The sequence below is a fragment of the Coenobita brevimanus genome, unplaced genomic scaffold, assembly GCF_032717465.1.
Source record: "Coenobita brevimanus isolate Jiangsu-jjx unplaced genomic scaffold, ASM3271746v2 jjx.HiC_scaffold_217, whole genome shotgun sequence".
In the NCBI taxonomy this organism is placed as follows: domain Eukaryota; kingdom Metazoa; phylum Arthropoda; class Malacostraca; order Decapoda; family Coenobitidae; genus Coenobita; species Coenobita brevimanus.
Window position 1 is genome coordinate 79268 of NW_027643072.1, and position 6000 is coordinate 85267.

Sequence of the window (6000 nt, forward strand, 5' to 3'; positions counted from 1 at the left end):
CCAGGAGCAGAAAAATTGAAAATCCACTCATTACAGCACCAGGCTCTGAACTGGTCGATGAGGTATATGGGAGTGTATTGTAGGTCAGTCCGAAGACGTTCAGAATGTTCGTTCACTTCCCAAAAATGTTTGCAGTTTTTTATAGGCCCCGCTCAAACGACGCCTGCGGCCATTTATCGGCTAAACATCATTTGACGCCGGCAGCCATGAAGGAGTTAAGTTTACTGTGTGGTGGGTGAAGGAAGGTATAAAATGGGTGGTATGGGTGGTGAGGAAAAGGTAGGTTAAGGTGAGACGGTAATGGGCAGTGGGATAGGCCTAGCATGGAGAAAAGTTTTGTAGGTCTGTTGGTATGGATGTGGCAAAAATTGAATGCAAAGTTTTCTCCACGTAAAACTAAATATAAGCATATGCTACTCTCCCATACTGAACCTGATGGTTCACACATGCATAAGTAAAATACAAGAAGAACTACCAGCATAACAAGGAAGTAACTCAGAAAACTAAATTTGCTACATTATAACTAAAGGAGACAGTTAAAAGTACAGGTACCAGTACTGGATATGACACTTTACTGTACTTCCACTCACCTGTGCCAACCATTTTACACCACCAACAATGGAAGTAGCTAGAATCAGACAATCCTCAGGTTTTCCTCTGCATGACACACTTTTCTGAAACCATTACATTACTTTACTAATTTTTTGTAAGTACTGTAACAATAATGACTAAAAATCACTATCATCATCGAATCTAATAATAATAATAATAAGTGGTAGGTGGGGACCCTCACCATCCACTCACTCAATGTAGTGCTGCTCTCAGGTGACTGCCCTTTCCTCTCTTCCCTCCTTTTTTTCCTTCCTTCCTCTTCTGTCTTTCTTTCCTTCATTCTATCTTCTTCCTTCCTTCTACAGGTGACTCTGCACTGAGTGACAATTCCAACGGGTTCCCGTACACCAAGAAACCATTTACTATGCTGGGTGATAACCATACAACCCAATTACGGCACCTGGTGATTTATTGGGTAATTAAGGTGCTCCAATCGGATTGAGCCTGTGCAGGTTTATATCCAAGAGGTAACTGGGGTATACTGCTCACGTAATGCCACTTAGGGATGAGTGAGGCTGGGCACACTCATTTTAAATGTCAAGACCAACTTGCCTAGCCCTGGGCTCCTACACTCCTCATGGGGCAGCATAGGACTGGATGATGGATGGATGGATAAGAATAATGACTAATAATAATCGTGTGACATGATCAGAAAAAATGCCACAAGGGCAGCCTGGACTTACACACAAAAAAAACATTCCCAAGGATTTTATTTGCCCCTCAAATTGGTTATATTGGTATAAACTGTATACTATCATTTTCAATGATGTTTATATTATACGATACACTACTAAAAACAGACAAAGTTGATGAGTAAAAAACCACCAGGCACCACAGTCTGATTATATGGTTACCACCCAGCATAATAAATGGTTTCCTGGTGTTCAGGAAACCATTTGCCTTGTCACTCAGTGTAAAGTCACCCACAGACAGAAGGAAGAGGAAAGAATGGACAAAAGTGGGACAGAACAGGAAATGTAGTCACCAGCAGGCAGGAGGAGGAGGAAAGAATGAAGGAAAGAAAGACAGAAGATGAAGGAGGGAAGAGAGGAAAAGGCAGACACCCAAAGCAGCACTACACTGAGTGAATGGATGGTAAGCACCCCTACCTTCCACAATAATAATAATAATAATAATCTATCTATCCATCTATTGCCAGATGCCTCAATCCTGTTCAGGGTGGCCACAAACAAACTGCCTCCACGTCGCCCTGTCCCACACCATTTCACTGCCCTGCTCCCAACTCACACCCCCCTCTCTCATATACCTCTCCACCCCATCCTTCCACATCATCCTCAGCCTCCCTCTCCCCCCTCCCCCCCTCCACCTCACTCACATACACTCTCTTCGTCAGGACCAACTTGCCTAGCCCTGGGCTCCTATGCTTCCAATGGGGCAACAAAAGATCCATGATGAAGATAATAATAATAACAGCAAACAACAACAATAATAATAAAAATAATAATAATTCAAACTGTATTAACAAATACAAATTTCAAATGAAATGAATGTCTGAAAGCTACATATTCCATTATGGTTATACACAATGGCTTACAGTACTGTATCCATCCATCCATCATCTAATCCTACAATGCCCCATGAGGAGCGTAGGAGCTCGGGGCTAGGCAGTTGGTCCCGACATTTAAGATGAGAGTGACCAACCTCACTCATCCCTGAGTGGCATTACATGAGCAATAAACCCCAACCATCCCTTGGATATAAACTTTCACCAGCTCAATCCGATTGGAGTGCAATAATTACCCACTAAACCACCAGGCGCCAAAATTTGGTTATATGGTTACCACCCAGCGTAGAAAATGGTTTCCTGGTGTACAGGAAACCATTTGGTTCGTCACTCAGTGTAGAGTCACCCACAGGCTGATGGAAGTGGAAAGAATGAAGGAAAGAAAGACAGATGAGGGAGTATAAAGTCACCCGTAGGCAGAAGGATAATGAAAGAATGAAGGAAAGAAAGACAGAAGAGAATGGAAGGAAAGAAGGATGGAGAGGAAAGGGCAGACACCTGAGAGCAGCACTACATTGAGTGAGTACTGTATATCATTAAAATTCATCATTCTTCTATCAAAACATTTAGCAATAACTCAAGTACTGAGTAATTGTACAGTTCTATGCAAAACACATGAGATACACAAACACTAATGGAGTACCATCATTGACTGCAGAAGGGTGAGTAAAGCATGAATACAGTGTGGTTTGTGTAGTCCATCATACTTGCTGATGCTCTCAATCACACCACCATACGAAACAATCTGAGAAAAAAAATATAAACTACAGTATAATATTGCAATAACAGCAATTCATTACTTTGCTAATGTGTGAATTAGATAAGAAATAATTTCACATAACCAGTAAGAAATTCAAAAGAATAATATCCAGCATTTCAGAAAGAGCTTCCCATGAAATCCATAAACACTCAGTCTTGTCACTATTCTCCCACAGAGTTAGTTAAGCCCAAAAGCCAAAAGAAAAATACAGTATTGCAAGTTAAAAACTTACCATACTGGTGAAATTTCATACACATGAACAAACATAAACATGACCATAAGCAATAATCATAGCATATTTCATTCAATTATAAACTGTGATATCCCAAAACTTTTTAGGTTCAAAATTCAATCATATTACTGTACAATGAAATCTAACATAATATAGTACTGGATGGAAATGTTCATACTTTCATACAAACCATAATTGTACAAAAACCTCTCAGTTTTATGACAGCATCATAAAATTTTAATTATGACACACCACATCACTCAACCTACCAGAGGAATGTCACTCAACCTACCTGAGAACTAAGAGAGTGTCTGAGGTAGGACAGGATAAGGGTATTTGGCAGGGGTCCCATTAGAGCCTGCTGCAGAATGTAATCAGCTAAGTGGTAGATGTCTCCACTCACACCCCAAGGCAACACCTGAAAAAACAAAACTTCTTGGAAACTATCATAAGTGTCCTCTAGTTGTATTATTCATACAAGAATGGTGTTTGGCAGCATTTCTAAAGTTCTCACAGCGCTGACACATAAGCCACACTTTTCTTCTCAATCAATAACATTTTTCATCCTGAATTACTATAATCATGGTACCGTACTCACAGCAAGGTTTTAGTTTGCTATATAAAACTCCTAAACATAAAATAGTGACTGTTTTCTTCTCACCGTCTTTATATGTATTCCCCACTGCAGGTCTGACCATCGTTCCCGCCAAGCTCTGATAAGCAGGGAGCGAATAGTGCCCACCTTACTGCTGGTGACTGGTTCTAGAACCATGGTGATCAATGTTCACCTCAACCCTCTACACAGCCAACAGGCTATGCACTCAGGATTAAAATCAGGCCTTCATCTCCTCTTCTGGAAAAAAAATATATATATATGTATATATACAGTAATCCCTCCACTATCCGATGTAACAGAGCCAAAGGCATGTCCCAAAAGTGGTCCTGTCCGGATATTGGGCCCCAGCCTCCTGGACTTGTACTTATGGACCCTAACTCAGACAAACACCTATACAACTCACTCTGGACATGCATAGCATCTATTTAAGACCCAAATCACACCAATAAGGCACATAAAAGACTGAAATAAATGCAAAAGAACCAGAGAATGAGGTTTTAGAGGTGAGTTTATACAATATTTAACATTCTGGGTACTTACAACAAGCCTCTGGCTCCTGGACTGGTAGTTATGGACCCTAACCTAGCCTAACTCAGAAAAACACCTCCCTACTGCACATGTATAGCACCCAAGACCCTATTCACACCAATAAGGGACATAAAAGAGTGAAATGAGGTTTTAGAGGTAAGTATGGAAAATACAGTACAATATGAAACATTCTGGGTACTTACAACAAGTCCCTGGCTCCTGGACTGGTATTTATGGACCCTAACCCAGCCTAATTTTGAAAGTCACCTAAATAACTCCCTACCAGACATGCACAGCACATATTTAAACCTATTTAAGACCCTATTCACACCAATAATGGACATAAAGCATGAAATAAATGAAAAGGAACCAAAGAATGGGGAATTAGAAGTGTCTGTACCTCAGCCAGGGTACTTACAGCACGTCTGTCCTTCTCTAAGGCTTTGGCAGTGGTGAAAATGCTCATGAAGCACACACAGTAATCCAGTGTTGTGCTGCACTTACAGTAATTTCTTGCACTGTGAGTTTTAATTGTTTAACACTGCACATTGTTAATTGCACCAGGCCAGTTTCAACCACCAGTTTCAATTGCCAGTTTGCACTCCACTGTTAATCCTTTGCACTCCAATTCTAATTTCTTAACATTGCACAACACTGTAAATTCTCATGTGGTCTACTGGCGAGGTATTGTAGTTCATTCACTGTTTATTCACAAAAAACGAGCACGTGTGGCATCCACTGTAATAAACACCCACTCGCGATCGAAGTAAAGCAGTAACTGTTGGAGTGTTGGTGACGGGGAAACAGAGTTGCCAGATCCCAACGGCCACATTACCAAACTCCTCAATTTTCATTACCGGTACCAAATCTAACTTTTCATTACCAAATTCGTAAAGCTAGCATTTATTCCTAATTATATATACAAGTGGAAATACAGTACATGCAATCACTCTTCTTATAATTAACAGCATGTTGATTATTTTCATGTTATGTAGGCTGGTAGATTAATCAGAAAGAGCAGACAATCCACCATCTCCATCCTGTGTATCCTCATACATGTGAAAAATCCATATGGTAATGCATTATTCTAATTCATTACCAAATGAATTTTTCATTACCAAATTGGCCAACATTTGGTAATGAAAAATATCAAATGGCAATACTGACAGGAGAGGGGGGAGGGGGGAGGAAGGAAGGGGGGAAGAGGCCGTGGTGTAAACAGCTGTTCGGTGCCGCGCGGCAATTTCAAATTACAGGAGGGAAAAAAAATTGGATTGGGGGGAGATTTTTTTCGTTTTTTGGCCATTTTTGGGTTCTGAAGGTCCAGGCCCACAATGTCCGGTAAATGGAGTGTCCGGAAAGTGGGCGTCCGGATAGTATAGGGATTACTGTATATCACACTACAGTAAGATCAAGGTGAAACCATAGACCTCATTCTGTTTAACTTCCAAGAGACTTTCTACGAGGTTTATCATCAGATACTGTTGGACAACCAGCAAACCATATGAATATCTGGAAATCTTTTTGCATGGATTAAGAGCTAGTGGGAGATGGGAAACAAAATCCACCTTCCATTATGCCGGAAACCAACAACCTCAGGTACTGCTTAAGGAATGTGATGATAATAACAGGAAAAGGTCATTTACCACCCTCAAAGCAGCCAGGAAAAAACTGAAACCAAGCTTGAGGAATGTGAATGTTAACTGGTAATGTCTTTCTGTTGCTTA

At 40.7% G+C, this 6000-nt stretch overlaps 1 pseudogene; it reads right to left on the minus strand.

Moving 5' to 3' along the window:
- LOC145389798 (mediator of RNA polymerase II transcription subunit 24-like) overlaps positions 1-3962 on the minus strand; it is a 73446-nt pseudogene extending 69484 nt beyond the window's left edge.
- Between the last annotated feature and the right edge of the window lie 2038 nt (positions 3963-6000).